The sequence below is a fragment of the Pseudophryne corroboree genome, chromosome 2, assembly GCF_028390025.1.
Source record: "Pseudophryne corroboree isolate aPseCor3 chromosome 2, aPseCor3.hap2, whole genome shotgun sequence".
Classification (NCBI taxonomy): Eukaryota; Metazoa; Chordata; class Amphibia; order Anura; family Myobatrachidae; genus Pseudophryne; species Pseudophryne corroboree.
In genome coordinates this window covers 599626545-599641629 of record NC_086445.1, presented here as the reverse complement: position 1 = coordinate 599641629, position 15085 = coordinate 599626545, and the positions used below count along the sequence as shown (strand labels likewise).

The 15085-nt window shown below is 43.5% G+C and overlaps 1 protein-coding gene across 1 annotated transcript in view; it reads right to left on the bottom strand.

Annotated features, from left to right (window-relative positions):
• The window catches only part of AHDC1 (AT-hook DNA binding motif containing 1), a 230828-nt gene extending 217140 nt beyond the window's left edge, over positions 1–13688 (bottom strand). Inside the window, exon 1 of the transcript XR_010233253.1 lies at positions 13207–13688. The gene's annotated coding sequence lies outside the window, so the exon portion shown is untranslated. The remainder of the gene's footprint in view (positions 1–13206) is intronic.
• Positions 13689–15085: the final 1397 nt, after the last annotated feature.

The window sequence follows — 15085 nt, the reverse complement described above, 5'->3', positions numbered from 1 at the left end:
ATCCGGAGCCACGAGTATAGTCCTTACTCCTCTCCTTCTTATGATTCTCAGTACCTTGGGTATGAGAGGCAGAGGAGGGAACACATACACTGACTGGTACACCCACGGTGTTACCAGAGCGTCCACAGCTATTGCCTGAGGGTCCCTTGACCTGGCGCAATATCTGTCCAGTTTTTTGTTGAGGCGGGACGCCATCATGTCCACCTTTGGTTTTTCCCAACGGTTCACAATCATGTGGAAGACTTCTGGGTGTAGTCCCCACTCCCCCGGGTGGAGATCGTGTCTGCTGAGGAAGTCTGCTTCCCAGTTGTCCACTCCCGGAATGAACACTGCTGACAGTGCTATCACATGATTTTCCGCCCAGCGAAGAATCCTTGCAACTTCCGTCATTGCCCTCCTGCTTCTTGTGCCGCCCTGTCTGTTTACGTGGGCGACTGCCGTGATGTTGTCCGACTGGATCAGCACCGGCTGACCCTGAAGCAGAGGCCTTGCCTGACTTAGGGCATTGTAAATGGCCCTTAGTTCCAGGATATTTATGTGAAGTGACGTTTCCATGCTTGACCACAAGCCCTGGAAATTTCTTCCCTGTGTGACTGCTCCCCAGCCTCTCAGGCTGGCATCCGTGGTCACCAGGACCCAGTCCTGAATGCCGAATCTGCGGCCCTCTAGAAGATGAGCACTCTGCAACCACCACAGGAGAGACACCCTTGTCCTTGGAGACAGGGTTATCCGCTGATGCATTTGAAGATGCGATCCGGACCATTTGTCCAGCAGATCCCACTGAAAAGTTCTTGCGTGGAATCTGCCGAATGGAATCGCTTCGTAAGAAGCCACCATTTTTCCCAGGACCCTTGTGCATTGATGCACTGACACTTGGCCTGGTTTTAGGAGGTTCCTGACTAGGTCGGATAACTCCCTGGCTTTCTCCTCCGGGAGAAACACCTTTTTCTGTACTGTGTCCAGAATCATCCCTAGGAACAGCAGACGTGTCGTCGGAATCAGCTGCGATTTTGGAATATTTAGAATCCATCCGTGCTGTCGTAGTACTACTTGAGATAGTGCTACTCCGACCTCTAACTGTTCTCTGGACCTTGCCCTTATCAGGAGATCGTCCAAGTAAGGGATAATTAAGATGCCTTTTTTTTCGAAGAAGAATCATCATTTCGGCCATTACCTTGGTAAAGACCCGGGGTGCCGTGGACAATCCAAACGGCAGCGTCTGAAACTGATAGTGACAGTTCTGTACCACAAACCTGAGGTACCCTTGGTGAGAAGGGCAAATTGGGACATGGAGGTAAGCATCCTTGATGTCCAGAGACACCATATAGTCCCCTTCTTCCAGGTTCGCTATCACTGCTCTGAGTGATTCCATCTTGAATTTGAACCTTTGTATGTAAGTGTTCAAGGATTTCAGATTTAAAATAGGTCTCACCGAGCCGTCCGGCTTCGGTACCACAAACAGCGTGGAATAATACCCCTTTCCCTGTTGTAGGAGGGGTACCTTGATTATCACCTGCTGGGAATACAGCTTGTGAATGGCTTCCAATACCGCCTCCCTGTCGGGGGGAGACGTTGGTAAAGCAGACTTCAGGAACCGGCGAGGGGGAGACGTCTCGAATTCCAATTTGTACCCCTGAGATACTACCTGCAGGATCCAGGGGTCCACTTGCGAGTGAGCCCACTGCGCGCTGAAATTCTTGAGACGGGCCCCCACCGTGCCCGAGTCCGCTTGTAAGGCCCCAGCGTCATGCTGAGGACTTGGCAGAAGCGGGGGAGGGCTTCTGTTCCTGGGAAGAGGCTGTCTGCTGCAGTCTTTTTCCCCTTCCTCTGCCCCGGGGCAGATACGAGTGGCCTTTTGCCCGCTTGCCCTTATGGGGACGAAAGGACTGAGCCTGAAAAGACGGTGTCTTTTTCTGCTGAGAGGTGACCTGGGGTAAAAAGGTGGATTTCCCAGCCGTTGCCGTGGCCACCAGGTCCGATAGACCGACCCCAAATAACTCCTCCCCTTTATACGGCAATACTTCCATATGCCGTTTGGAATCCGCATCACCTGACCACTGTCGCGTCCATAACCCTCTTCTGGCAGAAATGGACAGCGCACTTACTCTTGATGCCAGAGTGCAAATATCCCTCTGTGCATCTCTCATATATAGAAATGCATCCTTTAAATGCTCTATAGTCAATAATATATTGTCCCTGTCCAGTGTATCAATATTTTCAGTCAGGGAATCCGACCAAGCCACCCCAGCACTGCACATCCAGGCTGAGGCGATTGCTGGTCGCAGTATAATACCAGTATGTGTGTATATACTTTTTAGGATATTTTCCAGCTTCCTATCAGCTGGTTCCTTGAGGGCGGCTGTATCAGGAGACGGTAACGCCACTTGTTTTGATAAGCGTGTGAGCGCCTTATCTACCCTAGGGGGTGTTTCCCAACGCGCCCTAACCTCTGGCGGGAAAGGGTATAATGCCAATAATTTTTTAGAAATTAGCAGTTTTTTATCGGGGGAAACCCACGCTTCATCACACACCTCATTTAATTCATCTGATTCAGGAAAAACTACGGGTAGTTTTTTCACACCCCACATAATACCCTTTTTTGTGGTACTTGTAGTATCAGAAATGTTCAAAACCTCCTTCATTGCCGTGATCATGTAACGTGTGGCCCTACTGGAAAATACGTTTGTTTCCTCACCGTCGACACTGGAGTCAGTGTCCGTGTCTGGGTCTGTGTCGACCACCTGAGGTAACGGGCGCTTTAGAGCCCCTGACGGTGTTTGAGACGCCTGTACAGGTATTAACTGATTTGCCGGCTGTCTCATGTCGTCAACAGTCTTTTGTAAAGTGCTGACACTATCACGTAATTCCTTCCATAAGACCATCCAGTCAGGTGTCGACTCCCTAGGGGGTGACATCACTAATACAGGCAATTGCTCCGCCTCCATACCATTTTCCTCCTCATACATGTCGACACAACGTACCGACACACAGCACACACACAGGGAATGCTCTGATAGAGGACAGGACCCCACTAGCCCTTTGGGGAGACAGAGGGAGAGTTTGCCAGCACACACCAGAGCGCTATATATATACAGGGATAACCTTATATAAGTGTTTTTCCCTTATATAGCTGCTGTATAGATTTATCTGCCAAATTAGTGCCCCCCCCTCTCTTGTTTTACCCTGTTTCTGTAGTGCAGGACTGCAGGGGAGAGTCAGGGAGCTTCCCTCCAACGGAGCTGTGAGGAAAAATGGCGCCAGTGTGCTGAGGAGATAGGCTCCGCCCCCTTCTCGGCGGCCGTTCTCCCGCTTTTTTATGGAAAAACAGGCATGAGTTAAATGCATCCATATAGCCCAGGAGCTATATGTGATGCATTTTTTGCCCCCTAAGGTGTTTATATTGCGTCTCAGGGCGCCCCCACCCAGCGCCCTGCACCCTCAGTGACCGGAGTGTGAAGTGTGCTGAGAGCAATGGCGCACAGCTGCGGTGCTGTGCGCTACCTTATTGAAGACAGGACGTCTTCTGCCGCCGATTTTTCCGGACCTCTTCTGCTCTTCTGGCTCTGTAAGGGGGACGGCGGCGCGGCTCTGGGACCCATCCATGGCTGGGCCTGTGATCGTCTCTCTGGAGCTAATGTCCAGTAGCCTAAGAAGCCCAATCCACTCTGCACGCAGGTGAGTTCGCTTCTTCTCCCCTTAGTCCCTCGATGCAGTGAGCCTGTTGCCAGCAGGTCTCACTGAAAATAAAAAACCTAAAACTAAACTTTTTTCTAAGCAGCTCAGAATAGCCACCTAGACTGCACCCTTCTCGTTCGGGCACAAAAATCTAACTGAGGCTTGGAGGAGGGTCATAGGGGGAGGAGCCAGTGCACACCAGGTAGTCTTAAAGCTTTTACTTTTGTGCCCAGTCTCCTGCGGAGCCGCTATTCCCCATGGTCCTTTCGGAGTCCCCAGCATCCACTAGGACGTCAGAGAAATATATATATATTATATATATATATACACACACACATATACATACACACATATACATATATATATACATATATATATATATACATATATATCTGTATACAAAAGCACAACATAGCTAGGCGTGGAAAAAAGCAGCGGTTGCTGCATCCTAGCACTTCAGACAGGTTGCACACAGATACTGTATACAAGTGTTGCATATAAAATTAATCAGTGCAATCTCGTGAAGCAGTTTGTCACATCTGTTTCAGACGAAGATGCATTTTCGGACAAAAAGACGCTCAGCGAAAGCCTATTCGTACTTGCGCCAGGCATCTTGTGTTGCATGGTGTATTGTGACTTCCAAGGATCACAAGCAACATATGCAAACAACCTTATAAAGTAGACTGCTTAATAAATTCTATTCAGTATTGAGATGTGTTATAATAAAATTAAAAAAAGGCATTTCATTTCTTCACTTGACAGAAACAGGTATATTTAACCGAATGCAGGCATCACAAAAAACAAAGGCCATTTCTCATGGGGACCATATTTACCTTTTGATTATGTCATTCAAGGTTACTGGTCTAACCTTATGGAGTCTTAATCAAGACAATTGCAGCATTTACACAAACTAAAGTGATGTTAGGAAGCATTAGTCTTTGTATATTGACCAAGTACGACATAATGTAAAGGATTCCAGCGGCACAGAATAGCTTCATATTAATGTGACATTATTAGTTATTTGCACTAAATTATATAGAGGATGCATATGGCCAATGCTAACAGAAAACTGCCTGTAAAGCTTGCTATGACATACAGTGCTAAATTCTCAGAAACAATTAGGTTCAGCACTATTAATCACTCCAAATTGCGAAAACATGTTTTAATTCACTCCAGTGCATTGATAATGGACAAACTTTAAAAAAAAAAAAACATCTAAGAGACATATCAGTAGCGATATTTTATTTTCCCATTCCAGTGTCAATGAAAAGTCTTCCTAATTCCATTACTGTCATCTAACACCCCCCCCCCCCCCTTATATATCTAGTTTCAATCTGCCTACCAACTCCCGCTTTTCTCATATTACTTTCTATCTCCCCTATACCAATGCAACCCCCCACCTCCAAACCTTCTGCCTTATTCAGGAATATCAGCCCAGTCTGTCCTCCCCCTCTCCTCTGGGATGCGGCCTACTCTCTGATGCCTGCTGTCTGTCAGGTCCTTGCCACATATTTTCCGCTGACCCCCAACCGTTCCTTGCTGTAGCAGAGTGTGCGTGTTGGGGGGGAGCACCAGCACAAGCTCCAGGGCACAAGGAGGGAGGTGAGGGGGAGAAATCTGACAGCGCTCTAACATCGATCTGATAACTGAGCTTAAGCTGGCACCTCTCCCTTCCTGTGCAGATAACACATGAAAAAAAGCGGGTAATAAGTATCCATTGGTGGAGACTACGCAAGATCGCGATATGAACTTCATAATTAAGAATTGAGACTTTATCTGACCAGGATGTATCTATAATTTAACTCTTCATTTACAGAGCAGAGAGTAGCTATGAATCTGGCTGGCATTTGCAACCCCGACATGTACACTGTATATATGGTAGTAGTCAGGAGGACAGACCTACACTTCTTGCATCACGATGCATATATGCAATTATAGTACAAAGATGTCCTATATAAATATAGGTTTCCCTACTTTAAGCTATGTAAACCTTAAAGGTAACATGTTTTACAACGAAACACAAAACTCAGGTCTGCATATTGTCCAGTGGGGAAGAGACAATATAGCCAGCTATAAAATACTCAAAGAGGGGTAATGTAATTAGACATGAGGTACTGCCTTGCATTTGCAGCAATGCTTGGCTCTGCACGTCTGGCAGCTGCATCATCACTATTTCTTCTGCGCACTTCAATGGGTGTAAGGAAAAGCTAGCAATGTTACTGGTTGTGATGGGCCATTCCTGAACGGAATATCATGGCCTCACATAATATTTGATAGCGCTGACAAAGCAAGGATTAGGGATAGCAAAAAGAATATTGAAGAAATCACACACAAAAAAAACCCAAAAAACTTTATTTTATATATATTCAGACTGGTAGGAGAGGTACATTATTAATCCAGAGATCTGGGGGTTTATTTGTGAAGCGTCACTTCACAGCATGATTATGGCCAATATATAAAAAAACAAAAAAAACAATGTTTTAAACAAGACGTCTCATAAATAAATCCCTTGAATTATATTTAAAAAATAAAATAGAAAATTCATTCAAATTTATTGAAAACGAAGTATAGTTCTTTCTTACCTTGGACATTCGGGCCCGGGCTTGTTGAGGGACCCATGTCAGCTGCTGAGGACAAATGTCCCCCTTTGCCGTGTACAGAGCAGCACTTTTTTTTTTTTTTTTTTTTTTAATACAGAGGAAGCATGGCCACGCCTCCCAGATTTGAGAACCACCCCACCCCTATCCCAGTACCTGAGCCCCACTCAAGTCTCCGCAACCTCGGCTTTGAAAGCCCATAAATATTTCATTTTTGTCACCAGCTAACACAAGACTGAATAGTATAACTGTTGGTCGGAAATTTAGCTCCCAATCGAAGCATCTGGGAGCAATTCAATTAATTCTCATGAAGGGTGATTTTTTTGAGTTCCCAGGATTAACTGCACTAAGCAGCTTCTCCCATGGTAAGCAGTGAGCGCGCTGCAATTAAGGTGCGAACGGCAAAATCGACCAGCCCTAAAGTTATTCTTTTACTTGTATTTCTGCCCGAAACTCGAAGTGCGGCCTCAGGGCTGGTCGCACAAAACAACTGAAAAGCATGATAAATTCAAGAACAAAAACAGTTATTTATATACAGCACAAACTTACTATGCAGGACTTCACAGAGAATATCAAACCAATCCCTGAACCAGTGAAGCTTACAATCAATATTCTCTTCATATGGATAGACACACAAAGGTTAAATTTGCCAACCACCAATTCATTTACTAGTATGACTTTGAAATGTCTGACAACATAGAAATTCCACACAGATAGAGCATATGTGGGTATCGTACCCATGACAAGTACTCAAAGGTTTTTCCTTCACCATCCATTACAAACTTTTACTGACATTTTTTTTTAGACAATTTACAGTAGAATAGGAAGCAAAAACACCAAAAGCTCAAAGAATAATAGGCCCTACACATTAAGCGATAACACTGAAAAATATGAACACTCTCGTTCAATAATGAACAAGATATCGTTCATATCTTTCAGTGTGAAGGCACCAACGATAAATGATGCGCGGCCCCACGCTCGTTCATCGTTGGTGCCGGGTTGCTTATACATGCATGCCAATATGGACAATCCCGTCCATATTTGCATGCAGTGATATGGAGCCGGATGACGGGGGGGGGAGTGAAGAAACTTCACTTCACCCGTCATGCCTTCCCCCGTATCAACCGTTAGGCACCTCAGCGGCACATCACCGTATGTGTAGAGCCCATAACTGGTACATCAGTTACGGGTTTTTTTTTGGGGTTTTTTTATACAACCATTTATATCCCTGCGTTTGAATCAAACAGTGTGCAATCCGCCATGTATTTATTTTACTTAAAAGACTGCAAATGGACTACAAACATTATAGCTTTGTACTGCACGCCAAAGCATAAAATGGAATGTAAGGGCTGTTTCACACGCAGCGTTTTTGCCCGGATGGCAAAAAGCCGGACTAACTTTGTCCGGCTTTTTGTCATCCGGCTGAGTCTTTCACACACACACACACACAATGGCTTTGAGCCGTGTTTTAATGCTGTGTGCATGCGCAGCAGCAGACACGACTTGAAAAAAAAAAAGCGCTGTGTGTGAAAGCTCCCACTCACACACACGGTTCTTTGCCTACAAGGACGGCACAGCCCCGGCCGCCGGACTTTTCAGTGGATATTTCCGCCTGCGGGCCGGGCCGTGTGACAGCACCCTACACTTTACATTATTAATTACAATACTGACACAGGAAAAAGGCATCCGTCTTTTTCCCGGCCGGCAAAAGCCGCCGCGTCTGTAATATAGCCCAAAGCATTGGAGTAAATTTACTAAGATGGTAGTTCTATTTAAGATGGGATGTTGCCCATAGCAACCAATCAGATTCAACTCCTCATTTCTCTAGCACCTTCTAGAAGATAATACCTGGAATCTGATTGGTTGCTATGGCAACATACCATCTTAAGTAGAACTCCAATCTTAGTAAATTTACCCAATTGTTTGAAGTTCTTTTCACTTTTCTGATATATTGTAAAGAAACTATTCCAACAAAAGTTCTTGACCTTCCTCCACCTAACTTTTCAGTGAGTTACACTCCGCATACAATTAACATGTACTTGAACGTAAAAAAAAAAAAACAGAAGAGTTTTTAGACTTGTCAGTTATACAGATACCACCCACCTGCCATTCCAGATTTGCTTATGATATGCACAAGTAGAAAACTCATGATAGCCACAATGACAGGTGGGCAGAGGAACACACTCTACATGCTTGTCCTCCATTAATGATTAACCTCATGGTCACTGTAACCAGCTTTGGAGATGTTATTCTGAGTAGAGTTTTACAGAATATCTGTGATAGCACCCCCTACAATTAGTGCTGAACTAATTAACCAACTGTTTTTAACAGCAGTCATTGTCTGGACACTGAAGGAAATGCAAACTTTACAGTCATTGTTGTTTTTATTGATTGAGAAGCTGAATAACATGATTTTTTTCCCTTCTCTTTATGGATAAAGCAAGGGCAAGGCACGCTATCACAGATATTTTCATATTAATGTTCAAGTAATCAAACCCATCAATAGGTGCTTGCAAAGTATTGCAAAAAGGTTTAACAGGCCCACACTTGAAACAGAATAAACAGACATTACTGAAATAAGGTAGCAGGTTTACTGGTTCTCTTCTCAACCATCCAAAGCAAACACTCTATTGGTGTAAATACATGGACATACTCAAAACCAACAGTTTGACACTATGCTGACCCAGTAAAGTCACCGACTCTGGGATGGAGCTACAAAGAAAAATGCTATTTTATGTTAGAGAAAATAAAAAAAGGTTCAACAGATCAGTACTAACATTTGGCAAGGAAGGGATTTCAATAAATTAGAATTAAAATTGTGCAGATTAATTTGAAAAAAAAAATACAAAAGAATAATTTCTATAAATGTATTATTTACCTGTCAATAATCGCTAATAATATTTTGTCCTATAGTCTTCTGTTTGTAAACTGGCTCCATTAAAAGCCACCTGACTTGTGTGGAAGGATTATACCACGTGGAGTATGTTCTTTTCATGTACAGTAGTATGTTATAAAATTAAAATATTATGGAGAGTATAATACCAGCTCCTATGCTGTTCTAATGTTTCCAATGGAAATCACTGGAAAAACAGAACTGAAAAAGGATTTGTTACATACAGTTCATGTATGTAATCAATAAGTAGCAGGTGAGTCAATATTTTATATAAATTACCCCAATTTCTCAAAAGAGTAGAACAGACAGTATCCTGGATAATCAGGAATGTTAGTTGATTTATACACAGGTTTAAACCTACCAAACAACATCCATGAAAAGTGAAAACACAGAAAGAACACATGCTCCACACAAATATTACAACAGTTAAACTAGAACCAATGGACCCAGCCATAGTAATCACCGTGCATAGTGCCAAAACAAAATTATTTATTTTTCCTCAATTTGGACTAAAATAAGTAGGATTAAATTCCCAAACCAGCTTTATATAATATTTAAATGAAAATAACTTATCCTGTGTGTTTGTTTACAAATTTGCATTGGGAAAATGGATAAAACAATGAACACTATATACAAGGATATATTTAACATAAAACTATAGTGAAGTTGATGCACAAGGAATAAGTCATGCATTGTTTTAAAATCTTAGAGAACAATGGTGTGAACGAGCCCATAAGAAACTGCTCATACTATTTTTTTTTGCAGTTTTCAGGTGTTGATAGTATCTTAATAGCATGTTAACAGAGGAGGTGTGAACAAGCCATCAATAAACATACACTACACCAACTGTGTTCCAGTATGAAATATACATTATGTCAGTAAGGTCAATAAAATGTACCCTTTTCTCTTCACTGCTAAGCCATCACCCATCAAATCACAGGAATGCATATAACATATATACCATTAGTCAATGACACGTGCTGTAGTGAAATTACAACAGTCACTATGACAATACAGAATTCAAATATGAAAGGAGCACAGGTTACTATTACAGATGCTCTATCAACCTAATAATGGAAACATTACCTATAAGTGCACTTTCAGATTATGAGGATGCACTACACTTGGCAGTATTAGTAGCTTGCTTAAATAAAAAATAAAAAACACACAACACATAGGGAATGAAATACAAAAGCACCATTAGAAAAATGTGGGATTTTTTTCCCCCCTTTGGGGTGGGGATGAGAGGGTTGGAACAAAAACCTACAGACAACTATACTCATCTAGTAACTAAAACCATGAGACTAAGCAAATATTTGCAGAAAAATCTTGAGAAAGCACAAATCAGGACAATGGCTTCAACTTCTGCGGAATGGACTGAAGAGCATACAAGTACTATGTATGTTCTAGTCTAGCCATTAATCCCATTCAAAGCTATAACAGCAAAAAGGTTTCTACATCTCACCAACAGTGGCCTAGACAAGTACAGGGCAGTACAAACCATTGGGCACTAACCCCCATTCCTAGAATGGCCACTGACATAAATACAATAATTTTATTCTACAGGAGACACAAAAGGTTTCCCCAAAATACCACTACTTTAACAGCTGTCCTTTAACAATTATCTTAAAAAGGAATGAAACTACAATCCATAGCAACTATAGACACAGCCACGAATTCCTCCTCTGCAACAAAAAGACTAGTCTCCCGTTACCATATAAAAAGCAAGGTTTTCAAGTCATCTTATTGATAAGCACTAAATTCATATACTTATATATGATAAATGTTACACAAGCTGTTTACAGAAAAGCTTATGTAGGTCATATGGACATCCATTTAAAAACTACATTATTTCTATGTGAAAGATCAGGGGCTTGCATAAGACGAATCAAGTAATAATAAATAAATAAAAAATATATTTATTTATTTATTTTTGTATTTATTTATTTTTTAAACAGTGGCTATAAACATGCAACCTCCTAGCAGAAAATAATTGGGCCATTCAGTTTTTATTGTTGCTTATATATATCAGCAACATACATCCATATTGCGTACTACATGAAAAGAATAAAATAAAGCCAAATAAATCTCGATATAAGAAAAATAAACTCTGGTAAAAATGTATACTGCACGGTCAAAATTCTAGAACCTTACAATGATACAAGAGCACAAATAGCCCCACTACGTAAAAATAAAAAGGATACAAGATATAAGTTAGACGGCTGTAATAAATTAAAATAACATACAGACGCCCATACACTTAAGTCTAACTTACCCTGTTCCCTTCTTTCAGCCACCTCAAGCTCCTCTGGACTGTGTAAATGTAAATATGTATATATGAGTGTGATATTTTCCCAGGCACCTCCCCTCCACACTGATTGGCTGCAAAGCCCATCATTGTTTTTGCTTAGGGCACAGACATTTATATAATACACACAAAAAATAATAAATAGTACATGCCATGAGAAAGGAAGAGTGTATTCATTGCTACATTAAAATCATGGATTTTGTTTTGCTAATAATGATTAGATATGTCATTCATTAAATTGATGTACATAACTCTTTAATAGGTGACTTTTACATAGTACAAAGCAACAGACCACACATGCATATTTTACTGTCCTACAGTAGTCTAGCAGTATTTAAGTAAAAAAAAAAAACATGCACTACCAATTAATTTTAACCTAGTAGATAATTTTAGAAAACTCACTTTAGTACTATGCGATAATAAAAAGGAGAAAGGCAAAAAAAAAAAAAAAAAAAAAAAAAAACACTGGCTGACCATGTTCTCTACTGCCAAGTTTTGTAGTACCAGAAGGGTTAAAAGCAAAGGGAGAAACGAGAGGCACTCAGACAATGAATGTCACCTGAGCTGGGACATATGTCCCCTGACCCAGCGCCCCTCCTCCACCTCTGTGAGGGTATAATGGCACCTTTTTAATTAGAAGAGAGGGGGTAGGGATGGGAGATAAGAGTTGGAGAAAATGGTGTCAGCCTTCCTTTTAGGTGCATAAGTAAAATATAACCACAGCAATAAACAGATATGAAGGTGATGACTATGTGGAAGGTGAATATGGTTAACAGGAAAGAGATTGCAGTTTTCAGCAGATTACAAAGAAGGGGCATTTTACAAGTGACAGCAAGGAGATTACAGAGAGACAGGGCAACTAAGCAGCTCATGTACAGAGGGGAAGGGAGACTGGAAGTGATGACAGCAAGTTTGCAGATACAGAACTATAGGTATGCATATTTACAGGAATATACACTAAACATATCAACAAAGACGCAAGGTAAATAAGCAGAGTCCACCAAAAGTAAAAAAAAAACAAATGCAGAAAGACATGCAGGTTAGACGTACAGTGATCTAAAAAGACAGACTAACATGGAGAGAGGCCTACACACTAAACATTGCTGTAGTGTCAAAAGGAGAGCTGAGGCACAGTCAGAAACATGAGCTGAAGTCGTGGACAGACACATGCCTATCTGCAGAGACCATTCTATATTAGACAGTCACAGAAGGTTGCTATTACCAGCAGACATGCAGGGACAGATCAGGACAGGAAAAAAGACGACACGATAAGAGGGACAGCAGCTAAAATGACATAGGGACAACAATCCAGATTAGGAGATATTTAAACTAGTCACAAGGGTGTAGGAGAGAGACAGGCACAGAGGGGGGAATTGGAGTAGAGGGGACTCGGAGGAAATAAGAGACGGCTGCTGTGTGTATATCCATTCTGGATGAGACAGCCCCCGGGGTATATATAGTGCAGAAGACTGTCTCAAATTGGACCCCCTGAGAATTAATCCTCCTTCCACACTCTGCAGCCTACTGTGGGTATTTATAATCGATTTCAAGAAAATAGAGGTGACGCCAGGCAATTGTCAGCCATGGAGATACCTGCGGTGCCTGCACATCCCGGCTACAGTGTCCGGTGCCCCCCGGCGTGCACACCACATGCCCCGAGATAACCCCCTGGCACTGGCTGAGCCCCCACCCTCCCAGTAGGACGTGTCGCTACGCCCGGTGCCCACACTGACCGCTCCCTGCCGGCTCCGGCTGCTCTCGGCCGCTCATAGCTTCTCCAGGTCCGGGCACGCTCAGCATGGTCACATCATCACGGGGCCGTGCAGCCCCGGGGCCCTTGGAAAGCGGTCGTTCCCCGGGGAGAGAGATGGGAGGCAGTCACCGGTGCCCTTTGGACTCTCCAGGCGTTGGTGGTTCGGCTGTGACACCCCGGCGTGCTCCGGTTCCCCCTGGCTGCGTCCTCGCTTCCGTCTCCAGGTATCTCCCAGGTGACTTCGGCCAGCCTCGCTGCGATACGCCGGGCTCTCTGTCCGTGCTTGCACCGCCTCCCCCCTGTGTGTATGCGTTTTTCTGGCGCTGTGGCCGCGGTCTATCCGGTATATTCCCGGTATTGGTGCCGCTCTCCCCTCTCCGCCTCCTCCGAGTCTCTGCGCGGAGTGTCTCTGAGCCGCCTCCGCCCGCCGCTGGCACCGCCCCCTCTCCCTTGGTGCCGCGGAGCATGCTGGTACATGGAGTCCTCCCCGCTGGGCCTCTCACAGGGCACAGGCGCATGACGGGACTTGTAGTCCGTCACTCCGAGACCTCCTAGATGCGCATGCGTGAGGATGCCATCCAGGAGATTGTGACGCGGATATTACCTTGGAAGGTGCAAGGGATTCTGGGAAATGTAGTCTGTGGCATGTTTATTATTGTCGCGTTACAGGGTCAGGGAAACACATAATATTCTCAATATTTGTCTGGACCGCGCTTCAAAAGCAAGATCTTTTTAACCCATATTAGTCCTTAATAATCCTTTCGATTTCATTTCTGCATTAAGGGCTTGCTGTCCTTTAATTTTCTTGTGCATGCTGGTGTATGTAGTTTTTGTGGAACAACAGCAGTGCGTAATGGAAGTTGTAGTACTGTACATACAAAACAGGGACACTAGTTCAAATGCAAGCTGCTTCCTAGATGTTTTAAATCTACAGCATATATGTTTATATACATGCTATACAGCTAATACACTCTTTCCAGAATATGATATGCTGGGGATGTACAGTCCTGGATGGGTATTAGGATTTAAGGGGGGAAAGATGACTGTAGGTTGGTAAATAATAAATATAACAGCATGTGGATTGGGGTAATGAAGGATGGTAAGGAAAGTAATGGCAATAGTGCGGGTCATTCAGGTGCAATTGGATTAGCTATCACTGCTGCTTTTGATATCACTGTATGGTGACGCAGCAGGAGGAGCCTATTACATGCGGACACCACCTGCTGCACTAGTGATTTGAGATGTGTCCTAGAAAGCAGAATCAGATCAAAACACCAACCATCGGGCAGTTTACGGCACCTACAGTGCTGCGCAAGCCACCCGTCGCAGAGGTCAGGAAATCTTTGTCCCGCGATGGAAATCCATAGCCTTTTCCCGACCCTTGAAAGGTGCTGACACGCCAATGATTTATCTAAACGGAGTCAGTCTCTGCCCTCTCCCCACCCCGAAACAACATCAGACCTTCTGACAGTCTGATGCCGGCCTGCGTCCTATACTGTGGGACTTGTTCACGCACGCACAGAATGAGTCCTGCGCATGCGCAAAGTGGCAAAAATCGGTAACTTGCGCTGATGATCTCAGGTACAACCTCATCTGAATGACCCGCAGCATTAATAGATACTATTGTATCCAACCATGGGGGTCATTCCGAGTTGTTCGCTCTGTATTTTTTTGTCGCAACGGAGCGATTAGTCGCTAATGCGCATGTGCAATGTCCGCAGTGCGACTGCGCCAAGTAAATTTGCTTTGCAGTTTGGTATTTTACTCACGGCATTACAAGGTTTTTTCTTCGTTCTGGTGATCGTAATGTGATTGACAGGAAGTGGGTGTTTCTGGGCGGAAACGGGCCGTTTTATGGG